This window comes from Alexandromys fortis, unplaced genomic scaffold (genome assembly GCF_014885135.2).
Source record: "Alexandromys fortis isolate MF-2015 unplaced genomic scaffold, M_Fortis_MF-2015_v1.1 scaffold_40, whole genome shotgun sequence".
Classification (NCBI taxonomy): Eukaryota; Metazoa; Chordata; class Mammalia; order Rodentia; family Cricetidae; genus Alexandromys; species Alexandromys fortis.
In genome coordinates this window covers 945,468-968,470 of record NW_026067966.1, presented here as the reverse complement: position 1 = coordinate 968,470, position 23,003 = coordinate 945,468, and the positions used below count along the sequence as shown (strand labels likewise).

General features: G+C 39.0%; 1 long non-coding RNA gene across 1 annotated transcript in view; it reads right to left on the bottom strand.

Moving 5' to 3' along the window:
- Window positions 1-17,608, bottom strand: part of LOC126508761 (uncharacterized) — a 355,346-nt gene extending 337,738 nt beyond the window's left edge. Inside the window, exon 1 of the long non-coding RNA XR_007593963.1 lies at window positions 17,550-17,608. This is a non-coding gene — a long non-coding RNA (uncharacterized lncRNA). The remainder of the gene's footprint in view (window positions 1-17,549) is intronic.
- Between the last annotated feature and the right edge of the window lie 5,395 nt (window positions 17,609-23,003).

The following is a 23,003-nucleotide window of genomic DNA, read 5'->3' as shown; positions in this document are numbered from 1 at the left end:
CTGCCTGCAATATTTATTAGACAAAGTGTCAGTGGATTTTGGTTTAACGCACCCTTTTATAAAATATCACCAAAGACTGGAGAAATACCTTCTCTGGCTTTGCTACGCTTGACAGTCATCCTTGTCTGAGAAACACTTGCAACCTCCCTCTGTTTCAAAGCTTTCTCTCCTTCAAAGCTCAGCAAACATCCTGTTCTTTTCTAAGGACATCTCTAACTGCCAGGCACACAACCCAGGCTGCCTTTTCTGAATTCCTAAAGTCTCTCCTTCCATATGGTCATGGGTTGTGTTATTTTTCCCGGACACAATGCTTATACAGAAATGTCAGTTCTATGAGTCACCATTTGGGTAACTTCAACGCCTTTGCTTCTTTCTGCCCAGTATCTTAACCTAGAAAAGAGGGTATTTATTTGGCTTTTCCCCACTTATTTTTAAAATGTTTGATTAAACACAACTCCTCAAAGTTTTAAAAGAGACCTAAATAAATTAAGATGGCATTTGTTTATGATAAGCAATGTGGGAGTGCTGATTATTCTAAGTGATCACATAAAGAGGCATGGGTGCATTTGGTGTCTAGTATATTCTAACCCCTGTGCCAGGGGCTTCAGCCACTGAATTCTCATTAGGACAGGTTAGGTGTCGCAATTCTCTCTCTTAAAAAGATGTATTTTAATTTTATCCATGTGTATGGTGTGTGTGTGTGTGTGTGTGTGTGTGTGTGTGTGTGTGTGTACTTGAATACAGGAGCCTATAGAAGCCAAAACGGCTTCAGATTTCTTGCAGTTGTGTCGTGAGCTGCCTCCTGTGGATGCTGAGAACTAAACTGGTGTCCCCTGGAGGAGCAGCAAGCACTCTTAACTGCTCAGCCATCTCTCCAAGCTCTTAAAATTCTCTTTTGATGAATGTGAGATGTAGGTTTTCTTTTCTTTCCTTTTTTAACACTTTATTGAAGTATAATCTTTTGCACAATAAACTACATATGAAAGTTATATTTTATTACTACTATACTTTATATTTTTTATATTTATACACTTTATATTACTATAAAACATCACTACAAGCTAAAAAATACACCCTGCACCCTAAAATGATTCTCTTGGCTCCTATTTAAATCTATCCTTTTTTACTTTTCGTGTTTCCCTACAGAGATTGGTCTACTGTCCATTTGTTTCTTTATTTGGTTTGGTTTGTTTTTTCATGGTAGGGTTTCTCTGTGTGACAACCCTGGTTGTCCTTGCAGTAGCTCTGTAGACCAGCCTGGCCTCGAACTCACAGAGATTCGTCTGCCTCTGCTTCCTGACTGCTGAGATTAAAGGTATCTGCCGCCACTGCCTTGCTTAAATCTGTTTCTAAGGACTGATTTGTATTTTCTAGAAATGACATAGCTGAAAGTCTAAAATTAACTTTCACTTTAAGTAGTTTTAATTGGTATGGTAATAATACATACAAATCTTTTATTTGTTTCCCTGGTATGCAGTTTGTTGTTGTCAGTGGTAATCACCCAACGGCACTGTAAAACTTTAGAACTTATTTCTTCTGAGCAACTGCACACTTGGACCCAACAGTCCATTTATGTGTCCATATTTTTTCCATGTAACATAACAATTTTAAGATAGAATCAAGTTGTCATATGTATCACTAACCCACTCTTCTTGTTACTCACTGATATTCAATCGTATGGATATAACATTGTTTATCCATTGAATTGTTGCTAGGCATTCGACTGCTTCTAGGGTTTGGAGTATTCTAACAACTGCTATGAATAACCAAGCATAAGATATTGTGGGGTTGCTTTCATTGGAGCTAGAGTGAATTACCTAGATGATTTTGTATATATACACATTTAATGTTCATATAAAAAACCCCAACAAATCCTTCTGCCTAGTTTTCCTCTTCCTGCAAACCTTTTGCTTATGTAACTAAAATGTCTGAGAATACATTTTGCGTATAGCTCCAGATAATAGAGAAACCATGTTTGGTTCTCTGGTATAAAATCATAAATCAAGAACTTGCAATTTCTATCATCCCCTCATTCAGAACCAACATCAATGATGGGCTTTCTATGCACAAGAGACATGGAAAGTTGGATTCTACATACTTGAGGTGGTCTGGGGATAGGAGAGGCGAATTGTCATACAACATGTGATTATGTTCTCCCAGATGCTTTGTTAGAATCATTACTCCTATGACATTAGACAGCAAGATCTTTAGAGAGTGGTTCATTTATGAGTCCTATGAGTGGGAATGAGGAGGATACAGCAAGAAGATTGCAGCCTGGGGTTAAAAGGAGGAGCAGAGGAGTAAGCTTTCTGAGTATTTAAAACATATCTCCAATAGTTTGTTTTGTAGCCTAAGGACTTTGTGACTGATTTAGAAAGCTATTTTTAGAATAATAATGAATTTTATTATGTAAAAATCTTTATTTCCCCATAAAGTATTCATCTAAACTTATAAAAAGCTGGGCTGGTGAATTGCTTCGCAGGTAAAGGTGCTTGCTTCCAAGCCTAATGGCATGAATCTATAGAATGCACCTGTTGAAAGGCAAGAACTGACACCCTCAAGCTATCTCTGAGCATGATTCTTGCCACCCGATCCAAGAAAGAAATGCAAATGTCAAATAAGTATTTTAAAATTGTATTTCTTTGTTTAAATGTATTTTATACAGTTTAGGAGTATTCGAGGCAGAAATAAAAGGTATCATCTAATTGCATCTTAAACAACACATAGTAATTTTATTGAGAGGCACTTCATAGTTTTAATAAAGAATCTCTCTTCTACCTCAATTGTTTTTTAAAATTTACATGTCAACTACAACATATTATCTACAGACATGAAAAATATGTTTCCTTAGGTGGAGACAAGAGAATCTTAGGTGGAGACAAGAGGATTGTAATTTTTAAGGCTAGATTGGACTACATTAAGCAATAGATTTGAAACAAAATCCAAAATATGCTGGTTTTAGATTTTGCTTTAAATTGAAATTATAGTTGTGAAAATATGCAATCTCCACTAGCATTCATGAGAATTAGATGATATCACATATTTGCAGTAATATATCTTTCAAGTGAATCATCTAGAATTTACTACTTAAAACGAAGGGGAAAGTACATAAGGAAAGAATGTAAGAAATTTACAGAAACTGCGAGGGTCTGCATCTACCCAAGTGAATGGTTCCTTGAGGAAAATTGGTTCTCTTATAATATAACATCTGGTTCATATTTTGCATAAATAAAAACACAAGTACAGGCCAGAAGTAACAGACATGAGGACTGGGAGGGCGAACTGTGGGTTTTCCTGCCGAATCACTTATATAACAGCCAAGAAGTCTACTTAGAGGAACCGTCATCAGATGAGACACCAGCCCAGAGAGAAGGAAGAACCTCATGAGACCACAAGAAAAGGAATGAAATTACTAGGCAATTAAAAACAAAACAAAACATTGGAGTAGTATGTAGAGTTGACTCCACTCAGTCAAAACACCAATTACCAGTGTCTCCTGGGGGACCATTTATGACGTTAACCACAAAAATTCCATGTTGTAGTCAATATGCCTTATCAGTCATGGCAGTGTTCTTACTTGTGTGATCGGTTTTCTGCCAATGTCAGTCTGGAAGAAGATAACATGTCAATTACCTGTGGAAATGGGAACATAGCATCACCCTGGCACATGGGCTAGTGGACTGGATCATGCATGGAAATACCATCTCCAGTGACTATGTTGAAAGCCAACTTGATGTTGAGTGTCGTTGATTATTTGTCCCTCAGTGAAATTTTCTCCTGGATTTCCTTCTAGTATAGAAAGTGAGGTAATAAATTAAAATCAAATAACACAGACTATGATTAAACAGCAATGACAGAAAATGGTAATATAGTTTAAATAAAAGAGTTCAGTAAAGCAACTGGGGTTACTTTTGTTCTTTTCTATACATGAGTTAGCTGTTTTGAGTCAGACAAGTTTTGCCTGGTGTTTTTTCATTTGTTTGTTTGTTTTGTTTTCTCCTCTTTGCCTCACAAAACCAGGGAAGGAAGATAGGGAAGGAAAAGTTTGCATGCCTCTTACTGACCCAGATATTCTGATGATACAAACTAGCCATTTAATAGATCCATTAAAGCTAGCTTAAGCCTCCTAAATCAAAGTATTAAAGAAAATACTGGAAAAATATAGACCTTGCTGAAAATTAAAATTAAGAAAAACAATACATTTGTGTAGGGTTCTTAAAACATGGCTCATCTGTTTGTGCTAATGAACTTTCTTTTACAGCACTTTCTGTGCTAATTGCTTTTTTTTATAATTCAGCAAGAACTTTGCTGTCAAAACTAAAATAAAACCGATTAGCCCTTCTGGCGATATTTTGGCCATAACTATTATGTTCTAGATTAAATGTACCAATTTAGCTATTATGAATTTAAAATGTATCCCTTTTGACCCACCATTTCTAGGAATTAATTATAATAGAATAAATATACAGAATCATATAGGAGAGTGATTAATTTAACATTTTGGCAACTGTGAAAACTGGAACCCAGTTAAAGTTCTAAGTAGGAGCAGGTTCCAACTACATGGGTTTCTGGATGTGCCAAGGAGTCTGATTTAATCACTGTAAAGAGGATAGGGGAGACTAGCTAATGCCACTCTTGAATTTCATATTTGCTTTTTGAGTCAATCACTCCCAAGAATGCTGGCTTTACTCAATGGCACAGTGTGGGACTTGGCCTGTAAAGGCATGCTTGAAGGACTTTAATAGTAACCAATGAGAAGTGTGATGATTCATTTCCACAATTGGTTACAGCCTATTTTGAAGATGCTCATGTAAAACCAGCCAACACTCTAGATTCCCACTTCCTTGGCTTCTTTATCTCCAGCCACCGTTTGATTCTCCATTCCCCAATGATAACATCCTATAAGTTATATTACAAATAAATATGAGTGTCAGCTTTTTTCGTTTTGGTTGTCACGTTCTATTGCTACACCTAGTTCAGAACTTCTGTCTGTGATCATGTTGCTTCTTTCTCAGGTCTTGTAACAATCATCTTAACTATCTATCTGGGAATCTGTATAAATAGGCCTAACTCTTTGCGGTGACTTATGACTCTGTTCTTCAGATTTTCACAGCACTGACACCAGAAAGTGTCTTCTCTGTGGGAAATTTCTGCCCCTTATCTGGAATCTCTATAAATTCAGAAACTGCATTTTTTTCTACATAAACTTACCCTGAATATAATTTAAAACATAAATATAGGATAAGGCAAGTAATTATATTAATGCCATTAGGAACTAGGATATTTGTGCACATTAGGTTTTGCCAATTTGATACCAACTAGGAGTCAACTGAGAAGAGGAACCTCAATGGAAAATTGCTTCCATTCAGATTGGCCTGTGCTCATGTCTATGGGGGCATTTTCTTATTTGATGATTGATGTAGAAGGACTTATCTTAATATCCTGAGAAAGTGGTCCTGGATTATATAAGAAATGGAGATAGGAAGTTCCTCCTTGAGGAACCTGACAGTAAGCGGGATTCCTTCACGGTTGCTGCTTTGAGCTCTTGCCTTCAGTTCCTGCTTTGCCTCTCCTTGATGGTGGATTGTAACATATAAAACTAAACAAACCCTTTTCTTCCCCAGTTTGGTTTTGGGCCATGCCTAATCACAGGAACAGAAAACAATCTGGAACAATGTTCAAAGCAAATGGGAAGTATTCTAGGATCAACAAAGCAAGTTAATAGCAGTTAATACTACAGAGGAATGGAAAGGAGTACGAATGAAGTCAGGCTTTGTTTCTCGCTATATTTGCAGGAATTGTTTTAGATTTGTCCACTAAAAAAATAGAAGAGTAAAGATGAGTCACTAGTAATAAGTGCTGGTAGACTTTTGCTCAGCAAACATCATTTCCTTCTGAAGTGAGAGCAGTTTGGTGAAATGATTGGTTCTGGAAAAGAAGCAAGCAAGATGATCCAGGAACGTTTCTTCATGTCAGATACCATTAACAACTCTGAGTGTGTATCAGGACAGTCAAGAGCCGGAATGTCCAGCAAAATATGGAACAATGTAGAGTCACAAATAAAGGTAACTGCAGGAGCTTGAAACACAGCAAGCATGCTGGAGTACACAGAAGTTTGTCACACTGTTAAAGCATAGCGCTTCCTAAACAGTCTTTGGGGGGAAAACTTCAAGCTGAAAACTAAAGAATTAAAATTAAGAGTCAAATGTTTGTGCTGCTCTATGTTAACTATCTTTGGGACAACCATCATGAGGAAATGTCCTGCTTATAAAATTTTAGCTAGTCTATGTAGAATTAATAACAGAATTAGGTTGCCATCATTTTGTTCTCTCTACTGGGGCAATGGATAGAGATGAAGATCAGCAATGGTTGCCAAAACCATTGGGTGCAAAAGAGGTGGGAATTTTTATAATAGAAGAACCAAGATGATAAGTCCCTGATCCACGGGACAATCGATATTACAAGGGGCTAGATATGAAAATGCAATCTGAATTGCTTGGGCAAAGTATCTCATTGCAGGCTCAGAGGAAAGTGAGGGCTGAAGATACATTTTAGACACCACATGGATTCAAATAGTCAAATCCATCACATAGGTTTCTTAGAAGAAACAAACAGAGGAAACACCTATTTATTAGCACATAAATTGCAAATAGGAAAAAGAGTAGTGAATGAAATATTTGAAGATACTTTTGAGACAGTAACTGAGTACCATGGGTGGCATTTTTGAATCAAATCCAAATTAAAAAAAAAGATTCGAGTACAGACAATATTTATAAGTTGTTTGTGAGATGTTTGAAACAGATGGGATGTTTGAGGGAGTTGGGAGTTTATATATAGTAGTTTGAGATGAAAAATATGACACCATGTTTATGTTCTTCTTTATCTTTTTACAGAGAGCTTCTAGAATATTTTCAATGAAATGATAAGATGCTTTGTTCTTCTAAATATTCCTGGGCTGTAGAGGCGGTAGGGCAAGGGGGGTACAGGACACAGGATTGACAAGATGATGAAAATTACTGAAGCTATATGATTAGTTTCCCACAAAGGAGGTGTTTTGGAGATTTTTCTCTACAGGTCTAATTATTGCAAATGAATGCCTGTGTTTACAGCATCTTGGCCTATTTTTAAATCGTGGTTTTCTGTTTATTCACAGGCGTCTGTGCTGCAGCGGGATTATTTAGACAGTGATTATGTTGATGGGTGGCTCTATTTTCCCTCTGTGATTTAGAGCAGGTTTTAATGATATCCCAGAAAAAATATTGGGTACTCTAATTACCTTCAGGAATCAGAATCTATAATTAAAGAAAGCATTAGCACCAGATTCAAAGGTAGGTGGGTTTTTTAGTAACAAGGGGTTTTTTTTTTTTTTTTAGATGTTTTAAAGAGCATCCATTTTTGTGTACCTAATGGCTGATATTTTAAATTGGGTTTTTACAGCGAATTACTTATTCTCCTGGATCATTAATGAGTAGGTACATGCAAGCCCATTTTGAACAGTATTCTAAAATTTGTGAGATCATCTCTTCAGTCCCATTTGGAGACTATTTATTTTAATAGTGCCCAATACCTTCTCGATATCCTAGGGAGAAATAAGGGGCCTATTCATATTCCTCAGGATGAGAAACTTTTGCCACCACATCCAGTCTACAAATATTATGAGCAGTTAACCATCTTAGCGAGTGAAGATAATGATTCTTTTTTCTTTGCTTCTTGTTTTTCTTGAAATTAAGCTCCTCTCCTTTTTCTCTTTTATGGCATTATTCCTGCTGTGACTGCCAATTCCTTGCACCTCCTAAGAATTTCCCAGGAAAGTTTCCCATGAGGTCAGTAAGGCCAGCCCATTTGTCAAGACTTCTTTCTTCTCCCTTATCAGCTCTCTCTTGGTGTCTTCATGAGTTTCTCTGGTCTGGTTTCACTCCACGTTTGTGTCACACTGACATCAAGGGGCCTCCCTGAACTGTTCCCTTGTTGTTTTTTGTTTTGTTTTGTTTTAAATCTCAACTTGGATTTCCTGGTTTAGATGTCATACTTTCCTCTTTATTATGATGGGAGCATATGCCCCAGTAACTTGATCTGGATTTAGTTGATGCATCCTCGATCACACGTAGCTGACTGGCTCTCCCATGCCTGCTTCCTGCCTCAGACTCCTGGGAATGCTTCTGTCAGAGGCATGCCTGCCTGGGGTCTCCATCCACATCAATTTAGAGAGTCTCATCACATTCCTTCCGTATTGAGTCTCCTCCAGTCTAAAGCTGATCATCCCTTCTTGGATCAGTTCCCACCTCAGGCAGAGTCATCTAAAGGATGCATGGGAAGGGAAGTTTTAGGGAAAAAAAGTCTGTTCTAGAAACCAATAATTGAACATAGAGTTCTAAGTTGCAGTGAACTTTTCTTCTGAGTTGGGAAGATGTATTTACATTGTCTTCTTAACCCATGGTCAGGGTCAAGGAGTCCATACTTAGTGGGATTCATGATTTTTTTTTGTAGAAATTTCTTATTTTTGCATCTAGAAGATTGCAGAACCCTTTGTCCTTAACTGTCTAAACTTTCACATATATGCTTTTTTGTTTGAATAAATTTTATTCTATTTCATTTCCATTGGTCATATCAAGCCCTAGCTTGACATGTCTTTATAAATGTATGTGCTTTGTCCTGGCTAAGTCATCGCCTTTATTATTTTTTATTACATGTCTTATATATAAATTAATTTTTTCATTCTATGTCTTTGTACCTAGAAATCTGTTATTTTGGTACTGACTTTCCTGGAATGTTCCACTAATCTTTGTGTTTATTTATTTATATTTATATTAAAAGCAAAATTTTTGAACATGCCACATAGTTTACTTCTTTATTTATTTATCTGTCCGTTTGTTTAATTATTTAATCCAGTAGTTTTTTTATGAGTTCTTTCAGAATTTACTCAATGTATTTTGATCATATTCACACCCCTCTTCCTATATATTCTCTTTCTCTGCCATGTTTTTTCTTTTTTGCTCTGTATTCTGGGTGATCTTATTTTCATATATGTCTGTGCATGGCTTTAAAATATTCTGCTATCATGTTTTCAATTGCTAAGATCCATTTCAACATCTCTAAATGTCTTGTTTCATAGCATTCTATTCTTTGGAAAGAATTCTTTGAAAAATATCATACATGCATGTATACAATATATTTTGATCACACTCAACCCTTAACCTTCAACTTCTACTTGGACACCTACTAAATATCTTTGCTTCCAAATTTCATTCCCTCTTTTTCATTTTTTAATTTATAAACCATTGGGTCTAACTGTTGCTGCCCGTAAGTATATTGACTGGTGTGGAGCTATCCAGTAGGGCATAGGCAACTTCAAAAAAAAAAAAAGTTACTCCCAAGGCAAAGTGACTCTCCCCATAGCAGATATCAACTGCCAGTCACTCCTCAGCTAGGGGCAGGGCCTCAGAAGCCCTTCTCACATCCATGCTGGCTTTTTTTTTTTTTTTTGATTGTTCAATCACGTTTTTATTGAAAATCATTTTTTCTTATTTATTTATTAAAAATTTCCACCTCCTATCCTCCTCCTATTTCCCTCCCCCTCCTCTCTTCCCCTGTGCCCCTTCCCCTCCCCCTCCCTCTCCAATTCTAAGAGAAGTTAGGGTACCATGCCCTGTGAGCAGTCCAAGGCCCTCCCCACTCTATCCAGGTCTAGGAAGGTGTGCATTCAAACAGATTAGGCTCCCAAAAAGCCAGTGCATGCAGTAGAATCAAAACCTAGTGCCATTATCATTGGCTTCTCAGTCAGCCCTCATTGTCAGCCACATTCAAAGAGTCTGGTCTGATCACATGCTCATTCAGTCCCAGTCTAGCTGGCCTTGGTGAGCTCCCATTAGGTTAGTCACACCGTTTCAGTAGGTGGATGCACCCCTCGCGGCCGTGACTTCTTTACTCACGTTCTTCCTCCTTCTGCTCTTCATCTGGACCTTGGGAGCTCAGTCCAGTGCTCCAATGTGGGTCTCTGTCTCTATCTCCATCCATCACCAGATGAAGGTTCTATGGTGATATGCAAGATATTCATCAGTGTGGATAAAGAAGGTGTGGCACATAAACACATTAGAGTTCTACTCAGCGGTAAAAAACAATGACATCTTGAATTTTGCATGCAAATGGGAGGAAATAGAAAACACTTTACTGAGATAACCCAGACCCAAAACAATGAATATGGTATGTACTCACTCTTAAGTGGATTCTAGCCATAAATAAAGGACGCTGAGCCTATAGTTCATGATCCTAGAGAAGCTAAATAAGAAGGTGAACCCAAAGAAAAACATATATTTATCCTCCTGGATATTGGAAGTAGACAAGATTGCCAGGCAAAAGTTGGGAACATGGGGTAGGGGTTGGGGGTAAGGGGAGATGGGGAGAGAGAAGGGAGAAGGGGAGGATTGGGAAAAGCTTGGGGGAGGATGGGATGGTTGAGATGGAGGAAGGGTAGATATGGGAGCAGGGAAGTAGATATCTTAATTAAGGGAGCCATTTTAGGGTTGGCAAGAAACTTGGCTGTAGAGTGGCTCCCAAGTGTCCAAGGGGATGTCCCCAGCTAGGTCCTTGGGCAGCAGAGGAGAGGGTGCCTGAACTGGCCTGCTCCCATGCTGGTTTTTGTTTTTAAAAATATACCAAACCTGGTTTAATATTATGCTGGTAACCACAGCAACTGTGAGTTCATGTGGGCAACACCCAGGTAGTGTCCAGAAGGCAACATCTCGTAGCTCTTCTCCCCATCCTTCACCTCTCACAAATTTTCTGGTCCCCTCTTCTGCAATCCTTTCTGAGCCTTGGGGGTGGGAGCTGGTATAGTTGTCCTATGTATGGCTAAGCACACAGTCCCTTATTCTCAGAACTTTGAACAGTTATAAGAGTGCACTAACCATCACCTATGGCTCTAAGGAGCCCCCTCCCCATATTATAATATCATCTTTAAACATGAAATTAACTTTAAACATAACATTCTTAATATTTGAAAGTTTCTGACATTTATACAATGTATGTCAATCATATCCATCCACCCTTACCTCTCTCCAACACCCCCTAGTGCCTCCAGCTCATCTCCCTCCCAACTCCATGCCCTCCTTCTGTGGCTTTGATAACCTACTGAATCAAATTAGTGCTGGTCATGTGCTCATAGGCTGAGGGGCATCTGTGCACAGCAGGCTTATCCTCAGCTCTCCCTGCTGGCTGGGAACTGGGTTTACGTGGGTCTGTGAAATCAAACACCAAACCCAGAACACAGCTCCAGCTGAAGCTATGCTTATCTCTTTAATCCTGTTTGTGTTGCCTTCACAGCCTTAAAGCTGTAATTCTCATGGAAATTTCAAGAGGGGAAAATGTTTTTTCATGTGCATTAGCAGCAGTCGAAGCAAGAACAAGATGAAACAAGAAAAAAAATCTGGAACACCATTTTTCTGCTTTATTCTACAGAGAATGCTATTGGCTGAGATGTGAAAATTGACTTCAATATTGATAAAGCATCAGATGAGGTCAATTTGAAAACTGTTCAAAATTGTACAAAGTCTCTAAAACGTCAAGGACATAAAAATGAGGAAAAACTCAGGAACTATTACAGACTGGTGACAATGATGTGCAAACATCTTACTCTGGACAGGGTCCATTTGCTGTAAGGGGTTTATTGAGAACATTTGTTTAACTCGAATGAAATAATTTCTGGATATTAATTTCCTTATTTTAGTGATAGTGAAATGCCCTTGTTTGTAGGAAATAAATTTACACTGAAGTATTTAAATTAACAGACACTGGGTCATTCAGATTCCTAGAAATTCAATATACAACTCTCATAGTCATATAATAAAAATTGCCTAGGTGCTTTAAATTTTTTGATACATTTTATTGAATTTTTTTATATATGATATATTTTGGTCATATTCTTCTCCTCCAACTCCTCCAAGACACTCCCTGACTCCCTCCCACAAAGTCATGCTATTTTCTCTCTCTAAAAAATGAAAAATATAATCAAAGCAAATCAATAGAAAAGAAAGAAATATGAAAAAAGCATACCAATACAAAAAACATATACATGTGTGTGCACATGTGCATGCGCACACACACACACACATATACCAGAATCTGTTTTGTATTGGCCTACTACTCCTGGGTATGGGACATGCCCTGAAGCATGACTGATATACATATACAGTGGCACTCCATTTCCCAGCACACATGAATTGCCAATGGGTGTTTTACCTGTATACATGTCTGTCTGCCATGTGCATGTGATGCCTAAAGAGGTCAGACAAAGACATCAAATCCCTTGGAAATGAAGTTACAGATGGTTGCTAGCTGCCATATGGGTGCTAGGAACTGAATTACTCAGGTCCTCTGGAAGAACCCCAAGTGTTTTAGCGGCTGAGGCATCTCTTCGGCTCCCATGTGGTAAGATTTTTAATGTGTATGTCCTTAATAGCTCACAAGACATTAATCAGACCCATAGACCTGCTTGAAATACCTCTATACTAGTAGTTAATAGGGAAAGATACTTTAAAATTAAACATTTCCTCAATACTTTTTGTTTTAATCAAAAGATAATTGCATCATTTCCACCGTCATCATTTCTGCCTTCATTTTCTCCTCTCCCTTAGACCCTTCCCAGTACACCCTACCCCCTCACAAAATTTAATGTTATTTATGTGTATATGATTTCAGAACTGCACACTTAAATCCCTAGACAAAGAATAACAGGCACTGGGCATGGTGACAGTGGTGGCACATGCCTTTAGTCGCAGCACTCAGGACACAAAGGCAGGCATTTTCTGAATTCCACAACAACCAAGGCTACACAGAGAAAACTTGACTTGAAAAAAAATAATAAAAAGAAAAAAAAAGAAAGAAAAGAATCACAGGATTACAGACAACTAACAACACCTGAGAGGGAGAATTATCAAGTTAGTCTTCCCCAGGGTCAATCGACCTAACTGGCTATGCAGTACAAAGTGATCAGCATTGAACTATGTTTTATATTGGTTCCCTGTACATAATTGAGCTCAGTCTTAAACTTGGGATCTGTTTGCCTTGTTTTTCTTTACGCAGGGGTGTATGTGTGCTGCCAATTCCTAGCACAATATCTTTAAACAAATGGTTCCTGCTGACGTAGACAGACTACTTCACACTGCAAAACACAGTATTTCATTCATCAAAGTGAAGCTGTGCCAGTTCACAAAACAGGATATTAGGTTGGTTTTTGCTTTGTTTTGTTTTGTTTTTTAAACAGAATTGAAACCATACCTGTTTATAATCTGGGGCACAATTAATTAAATTAGAAATCAGTAAAAAAAATGCAAGTGAAAAATTTCAAAACCATAGGAACTGAACAAATCTAAATAATTTATGGGTCAAAGGGAAAATGTTTAGAGAAATAAGACATTATTCTAAGCAGATGACAATGGAAATGTATTAAAGTTTTTAGTTATAGTTATATCAATTCTTAACGAAAGGCTATGATTGTGGGTGCATGTATTATAAAAGTAGTTGGCTGAGTTTCTAATACATGGAGCTAGATAAAGAGAATCAAATTCAAATATGTAAAACATAAAAACATGCAAATAAAGAATAATAAATTGAGTTATTAGAGAAAATTCAAAAAAGAACATTAAAATAATGATTCTTAAGAAAGATAAATACTGGGCTGGAGAAATGGCAGCTCAGTGGTTTAGACTGATTGCTGTGCTCGAAGAGATGTGAGTTTGGTTCCAGAGCCCACTTAGGCCATCTAGTGCCTGCCTGGAATTCTAGCTTCAGAGGATCCAGCGCTCACTTGTGGCTTCCACAGACACCTGCACTCATGCACACACCTACACACAGACATACACATACACATAATTCGAAAATAAAATCTTTAAAGACCCATTTTAAAGGATTAATTATGTGATGGGTAGGGGCAATATTAGGGGCTCAAATTTAGTTTAAAGGCAAGAGGCAGACAGTTATTTGAGAGCAAGTTGTATTTGAAATTAATACATAGTCAAAACGCTGGTATATAGTAGAAGGCCTTTTAGTGTTAGGTTAGCAGAGTTAGAGCTATCTATAGAGCTGCAGACAAAGAACTTGCCTTGGTAACTTTTAATTACTGAATACATCTAATCTGTGGTGGTTGGTTGATATATATCAACTTAAACATTTTTATGCCCAGCTTGTGCCTGGCTGCAGCAATGCCCTTAATCATAGTAATTGGATGGTTATGGTTCCTAACACAGTCTTGAAATATGGATGCTTAACTCGTGAACATTCTTATCTCAGATTAGACTAGATTTCTGTCTTATGGCACACTTTTAGATACTTTATATTCCTTTTTGCCTTTTTTTCTAGAAAGGAAATGGGCAATCATATTGTTTATCCTTAATCTTTTCTTGTATTTTATGTTACTTAAGAACATTTTGTTCATTAAATTAAGGGTGACATTTAATGATCAAGATCACCTTGATGATTTTGTGTTCTAGTTAATACAAGGATTCCCTATGAGGCACAAGTTGACCTCAAACTTTTAATCCTCCTGCTTCAGCTTCCTAAGTGCTGGGATCACAGATAGTGTGATCAACCATGCCTTCTATGTTATGACTTCATTAGAATTAACATTGCTGATATGTCCTTTTTGTGTGGTTGAGTTAAAGGAAATAAAAAAGCATTCCTTGTAACATGTCCCTTAACTAATTGTCTCTCAAATATGTGTCCAGATCACGTGCTCAGTGAATTACAAAAGTGGAGTCCATTGTAACAGATGTCAAACGAGGCCCAAGGAAGACATGTGCTGTGGTATGGTTTCAATTTGCACTTAAAATGCTTAAAATGCTCCCCAGTGGCATGTGCTTCTTCGCTCTGTATGCTGTCTACTGTAGAAATGTCCCTGTCAGACAGAAAACAAAGGGAGAAAGTCCAGCTCTGTTTCGAGGATGGTGGTGGGTATTTATGAAGAGGGGCAGCAGTCAGGTAGCAATGTTTCCTAGGGGCAACATTATTTCATGGTTAATGGTGAGAGATAACTGACTTCTTCTCCATGTTTTATTCAGAGGAATCATGGACTTGGCATTTATTAAGCACTAGTGAGATGGTTTAGAGTTAGAAAGGTTAGAGAGAGAATAGCCCACTAGGCACAAACAGAAAATAAGTTGACCGGGACCGCAGAATTTGCAATTGGGTGTCTAAAAAATCGCAACAACTAACAAAGATGGTTGATGGGGTAAAGTGCTTGCCACACCAGCATGAAGACATGAATTCTGGTCCCTAGAATTGCATAAAAATTGAACACAGTACCACATGTAGCTATAACCATTGTGCTCCAACCAAGGTGTGAGAGGCAGAGACAGAAGAGTTCTAGAAGCTTATGGGCCAGCTGCCCTGGCCTGTGCAGTGCGGAGCAGGAGAGAAACTGTCTTGCACAAGGTGGAAGGTGAGACATATATACTGTGGCGTGTTCACGCCGCCCCTCTCCCTCAACACATGAAATCATACAAAGCTAGCTATGGTAAGTTTCCAAATTGGAAGTGTCTGCTGTTCTGGAAAACCAACTATATCAGCTGTTCTGTAGTACCTGCCACTGAAGATTCAGAGAAGAGCAGGAGAGCAAGATCCATTTCCACCAGTGCCTTCACTTCCTCATGCAACCTTCACTATCCTTTCTCCACACAGCCATCGATCAGCTGGGAAAGTGAGAACGACAAGAGTCGGAGTCTTATTCGTGTTGAAAAGAAGATAGATGAATCTTATTAGAAATTATCTAAATAGGATATACTGACAAGTGTCACTTTGAAATAAAATGTCAGACAACCACATGAAATTATCTAGGCTAAGTTTCTTTGGAGAATTAAATACAGCATTATAAATTTGTGACTTGACTATATTTAAATGCAAAACAATACCTCCAAACTGGTCATCAATTACCTGTATTATCAACACAGGTGTACTTGGTTTGCAACTTAGCAGAGAAGCAGAGAATTTATGCAATTTTCTTCTGGTGAGAGGCAATGAAACAGGCTGTTAAAGCCAACCTGGACTCTGAAGGCAGGTTCTCCACTTGTGAAATCAGGACAATATGATCATCTGCCCCACCGGATGTTGTAGGGATTTGAGTAGTCGATGTACACAGAATGTAAGATAAACTGCCCCACAGTAAAGTACTCATTAGCAAGTGACAAATAATGAAGCAAGTGCTTTCTATGTTTGGATGTGCATGGGCTCATTGCAAAGTGAGGTATTATAGACTATCAGTAATGTGAGGGTCAGCTGCTTTTTATAAGAAGGAAGGCCCACAAAGCCAGGGCTAGGAGGGGAGCTAAGTCATGCAGTCTGGTGAAAGCAAACAGTTTTTAATAGAAAAGGGTGTCACAGGTGTCTAGACTTTAACAACATAGGCACAGGGTCATCTCCTCAAATATGTTCAACATTCTGTTTGTTCTTAAATACTCAAAGAACAACAAATGCAAAGAGATTTCACACAACAACAGAACCGGTGGTTGTGCCCTGGACATAGGAAAGGTCTGCTTAGGTTTGTCTATATTGTACGCCTTGGAGGTTCCTCTGTGGTAGTTTTCACCACACTTCACACCTGGAATCCCATCCCTATTGACAGGACTTCAGGACACACCCACAGACTAGACACACCTTTTCTGACAGTCAAGACATGCATCACCAGGCATAGAATAAATGCATTAAAGTTACAAAGAAAAGGATGTCTGCTGACTTATGCTTCTTCATCATCATTTTTAGAGATTCATATCACAAGTGAAAAAATAGAAGGAGGAGGGCTGCCATTTTCATAAATGCAGTGTATTAGGTATTACAGTTCTGACCTTTGGAGTTCTTTCAACCTGATCTTCTGTGGCTTTTCCCTCTTAATGGAGGTCATCTATATTTAATTAAGTTCCTTCTCTGGATTTCTTTTTTTTCGTGGGTTGTGGTTTTCTTTCTTCCTTCCTTCCTTCCTTCCTTCCTTCCTTCCTTCCTTCCTTCCTTTCTTTCTTTCTTTCTTTCTTTCTTTCTTTCTAGATTTCTGCCTCCTCCCTGCCACCACCTCCCATTTCACTCCCCCTCCCCCAATCAAGTCCCCTTCCCTCATCAGCCCGAAAAGCAATCAGGGTTCCCTGCCCTGTGGGAAGTCCAAGGACCACCCACCTCCATCCAGGTCTAGTAAGGTGAGCATCCAAACTGCCTAGGCTCCCACAAAGCCAGTACGTGCAGTAGGATCAAAAACCCATTGCCATTGTTCTTGAGTTCTCAGCAGTCCTCATTGTCTGCTATGTTCAGCAAGTCCAGTTTTATCCCATGGTTTTTCAGACCCAGGCCAGCTGGCCTTGGTGAGTTCCCGATAGAACATCCCCATTGTCTCAGTGTGTGGGTGCACCCCTCGCGGTCCTGAGTTCCTTGCTCGTGCTATCTCTCCTGGTGCTCCTGATTTGGACCTTGAGATTTCCGTCCAGTGCTCCAATGTGTGTCTCTGTCTCTGTCTCCTTTCATCGCCTGATGAAGGTTAATATTCAGGAGGATGCCTATATGTTTTTCTTTGGGTTCACCTTCTTATTTAGCTTCTCTAGGATCACGAATTATAGGCTCAATGTCCTTTATTTATGGCTAGAAACCAAATATGAGTGAATACATCCCATGTTCCTCTTTTTGGTTCTGGCTTACTTCACTCAGGATAGTGTTTTTTATTTCCATCCATTTGCATGCAAAATTCATGAAGTCATTGATTTACTGCTGAGTAGTACCCTAATATGTATATATTTCATACTTTCTTCACCCATTCTTCCATTGAAGGGCATCTAGGTTGTTTCCAGGTTCTGGCTATTACAAACAATGCTGTTATAAACATAGTTGAGCATATACTTTTGTTGTATAATAGGGCATCTCTTGGGTATATTCCCAATAGTGGTATTGCTGGGTCCAGGGGTAGGTTTATCCCAAATTTCTTGAGAAACCGCCATACTCTGGATTTCATGAGCAACTTTCCAATGGATCTTCTTAATCCTTTTACTTTGAACCCATCATTCAACCTGTACAGTCTTCCTTCGATTGCCCTCTGCCCTATGATTCACATCTGTTTGTTCTGCTGGATCAAGAACTCTTGATCCAGGTTCTTGGCCTTATTCCGCCTAAACCTGATTGTTAACTCAAACGTAGCTAATATAGAATTAATGAGATTGTTATGAAAGACAATTCTATGGTACAAGTTATAGAATTTAACAGATATTTTATGGTAAACAGGCTGTTAAATGAGCTCTGTGTTCTGATTGATGGTAAAGATTTTGATAAAAATGTTGACAAATCATTGTGATGGGTTGATCTTGGTTGTCAACTTGATTGGCTAAGAACTGTGTAGGAGAATATCAAAACACACTGATAGCTGTTTGCATAGCATTTCAAGAGACAGGTCAGGAAGATGCTGACATGGTAATGTTCTAATGCCTCAGAGGTTCAAAACATGATGACACCATTGGGAAGCAGCGAAAGATTAAAGCAAGGCCCATGTGGAGGAAGCATGTCTTAGAGAGTCATACTTTCCATGGCCCCTTTCTGTATTCCTGTTTATTCTTGATGTAGATGACTCTGACTCACCCCTACTGCCACTGTAGAGGGATACATGTGGAACTCAGAGTCCAAGTAGTGATGCACCCTTTAAGTTGCTCTCTTAGGTATTTGGGTTACAGTAATGATAAAAATGAGTGATACAGCCACGGAGGTGGGAGAAAATGATGGTAGAGAGAGGGAGCGAGAACAACAAACGTGGCATAGGATAAAAAGATTGACTAGCCTTCTATCATATATCAGTTCATGCTTTATTGACATACATAATTCAAGAATGCTAAACACATTCTAATCACTATTTTACACAAATATGATGTGTTTGGGGAAAAAACTAAAGCTAAGTGAGCTTGAATTGCCTAAGGTTTTAGCATAATAAATGATAAGACTAGGTGTCTGCTTCATGTTTCATCTTGAGTTCACAAACTGACTTTATAAACATCATCTTTTATGCATATAGTGAGAGTGAAAGGCATATGCTCAGTCCCAATGCTATTTCAGATATTACCTCTGAGAAACCCAAGAGGCACAGGATGTATAACAACAGGTTCCTAAGGGTTAGGAAACAGGTTTCCCATTTAGGATCTGTATTCCGGAGTCTTTGGCACATGGTTTCACAATATATAGCCCAGGGTTGCTTGGCCATGTTGTCTTTGGCCCCGGGGAGTGTCAGGGCAAGAAGCACACTGTGGAATGGAAATGCCTATTTTTGGAGGCAGGAAGCAAAGAGAGTGACAGGAAAACATCTTCAGCAAGGGTACCACTTCCTTCCACAAAGTCCCACCTCTTAAGGTTCTACTGCCTCAAATATGGTCACAAGCTATAGACTGAAATGATGTAGGTGTGTCTTCTGTCTATGTGTTACTTTCATGATTAATAAAGAAACTGCATTGGCCTTTTAATAGGCCAGCCCTTAGGTGGGTAGAGTAGACAGAACAGAATTCTGGGAGAAAGAAAGCAGAGTCAGGCAGATGTCATGCTTTTCCTACCCAAGATGGACGGTGGTTAGAATCTTCCCAGTAAGCCACAACTTCATGGTAGTACATACATTATTAAAAATGGGTTAATAAAGATTGAGAGTTAGCCAATAAGAGGCTTAGAAATAATGGGCCAGGCAGTATTTAAATGAATACAGTTTTCATGTAATTATTCTGGGGCTAAGCTAGCCATGCAGGAGCCAGGCGGGGTGAAAAGCAGGCCTTCTCTCACCTCATCACTACAAATGGCGCCCAACGTTGAGCCTACCAGCCTTTTGGAATCACTAAAAACCTGAACCAGGACAGTCTGGAGTATGCAACCAAAACCTGCTTGTTCTGAGTGTAAGAGTGACACATGCAGTCTATGACATGCCTGCCCTGCATTCTCTTATCCATCAACACTCTTCCTGTTGCAGCAATTTAAGATTCCTTAGATACAAAAGCCGATTTAAAGCTATATATGAAAGACCTAATTAAAAAGACAGCAATAAAGGTTTATCTCTAGGGCTTTCAAAGACAACCTTGTAATCCCAATATTGACAAGATGCTGTTAAAAATACAGAAATAATTAAAAAAAATGCACTTTGTAGGAGCCAGACAGATCAAAAGCACCACAAGAAAACTCATAGAATCAACTAACCTGGGCTCACAGGGGGCTCATAGAGACTGAAATGATAACCAGAAAGCCTGCATGGAACTGACCTAGGCACTCTGCATATATGTGACAGTTGTGTGGCTTGCTCTTCCTGTGAGTCTCCTAACAGTGGATTAGGGGCTGCCTCTGACTCTTTTACTTACATTTGGGATGCTATTCATCATTATGGGTTGTCTTGCCCAGCCTTAATACATGAGGAGGTGCTGAGTCTTATTGCAACTTGATATACCATGTTTTATTGATATCCATGGGAATCCTGCCCTTTCCTGAATAGAAATGGAGGAGGAGTAGGTGCAGGAAGAGGACTGGAAGGAGGGGTGGGAAGGGAAATTGTGGTAGGGATGTAAAATAAGTAAATATTTTTTTTAAAATAACTGACATGCCTCCATTGATGGGCTAAGTCCATGGAAGCCCTGACTCACAACCTAAATAGAAATTTATAACCCTATCTGCATACTCTGAAATGCATCATTGCTTATCCAGTCTCCAAAATGAGAACAGCTGGATTCTATTAGTATTTGGACTTTGTTCAGAATTCCTTTGTTTCTCATCTACTTTAAAAGTATTTTTTGAAACCTCTCTAAATAATCCAGAATGCAGAGAATGTTTCTTGGGGGATGCTTAGTAAATGTGGGCCGTATGATACACATCTGTGTGGTACATGAGGAAGTGTTTTGTGTTGTGTGTTTTTATATTTATCTTTTTTTCAATCTGATGTTTTGGAAAAAGAAAAAGGACCATGTGCTCGGGTCTCATGTGCTTGCCGGTGGTGTTCAGCTTGTTTAGATTATCAGATTTTTTTTTACTAAATTATAATTATCTTTTATTAAGGCCAGAATACCATTTGGCTTGCAGCAAGAGTCATTTGGCTGGGGAATCATGAAGAAGTGATTTTGATTCATTCACAGATTATAGAACAGGCATTCATTATGGTCACTGGAGCAGGCACTTTGGGTATTTCTTTATAGCCCTGAAGAATCAAAACTTGTAATGTCTGAGGAGGTGCCAGTTTAACTGAACTTTATGTGGAAGACTCATTCTAACTCCAGATTATATTTGTTCTCAAGATGCTGTGGTGTTTAGAGGATCTGGCAATGAGATGAGCCCACTTATGACTTCTTCAACTGAAGAATGGTTTTCATCTGGTAAAGGGTCTCCGTTGCTCCTTTCTTCTTTCCCTTTCTCCCACCCATTTATATTTAAAGAGTGTAACAAGGAAGAGTGATAAAAATCCCTCATGTAACTCAACCAATCAAATCAACCCTGGCTTGAAAGGAGACCTGAATCCAGATACTTGAATAAACTCGTGTACAAACATTTGCTTCAGAGAAGGATTTTATTTTCATCTCATGCATTTGGTATGTTAAATATGTCAAGAACAAACTAGAGTGGTTGAGGATGTAACTCAGGGCTGGATACATGCTTTGCTAGCCTGAGGCAAGGTCCTGGGTTCAACATAGAGTACTAAATAAAATTTCATACAGGGAAGACATTGCAGTGGGTACCAGAGATGAGATAGGTTTAGTGTCATGAAATCAGGAGGAAAATGACAATGATTCCAGCAGAAGAAATGACCAATAAGTCAAATGGGAAGGAAAGAAAGTCATGGTGCTTCAAAGCCAGATGTCAGATGTGGAGGATTCTGGGTCTCAGTTATTTTGTGGACATTAATTGGTGCCGTATGGCAGTGAGTCTCAACCTGTGGGTCGCAACACTGTCAACAAACCTCTACCTCCAAAAATATTTGCATTGTGCCTCATAACAGTAGCAAAAGCAGAGTTATAAAGCTGCAAAGAAATTAACTTTATGACCCAACTGGGGTCACCACAACATGCAGAATTGTATTAAATGTTCGCAGCATTAGGATGGGTGAGAGCATCTACTCTATGTGAGAATATTCTACTGCATAACCTCGAGCGAACATTAGATTCCAATTACTAATTTTTTTCCCTGTGTGATTTTTTTCTCTCTTTTATTCTAGTATCTATCCCAGGTTCTCTAGAGTCTGCCCTGACTCAGTGTACTTTAAATGTTCTGGCTTGGTGTAGGAGAAGTTTAATTCTCACGTGTGTGTGGTGCACAGATCTTCTGGAATATAGCCAGACTCCTACCAGCCTCCTGTGTGGATGATGCCTCACAGGACCGGTTGTTTCTGCATCTCACCCTTACAAAGATTCTTTCCCATGGGTTTCTGCAGAGCTGTGAAATAGTCTAGGAGTATAGCCAACTTTTAGTTGAATCCTTTAACCCCCAAGCAGCTCAGATATCTGTAGGAATCATGAGAGACCCAGCACTTTGGCACTGGGGTCAGGTCACCCTCTTCTCCTTCTATACAAGTTTTTCATTATCTGTTTTCCCTTTGTATCAGGTGGCTGTGGTTAGATCTATATGTTCAGATACTCTGCCATCTTGGTACCTAATGCTATCTTTTTTTTTAAATTAAAAATTTCCCCCTCCTCCCCTCCTCCCATTTCTCTCCCCCTCTCCTCCCTCTGCAGTCCTAAGAGCAGTCAGGGTTTCCTGCCCTGTGGGAAGTCCAAGGCCCTCCCCCCTCCATCCAGGTCTAGGAAGGTGAGCATCCAAACAGACTAGTCTCCCACAAAGCCAGTACATGCAGTAGAATCAAAACCCAATGCCATTGTCCTTGACTTCTCAGTCAGCCCTCATTGTCAGCCACATTCAGAGAGTTCGGTTTGATCCCATGCTTCATCAGTCCCAGTCCAGCTGGTCTTGGTGAGCTCCCGTTAGATAAGTCCTACTGTCTCAGTGGGTGGACGCACCCCTTGCAGTCCTGACTTTCTTGCTCATGTTCT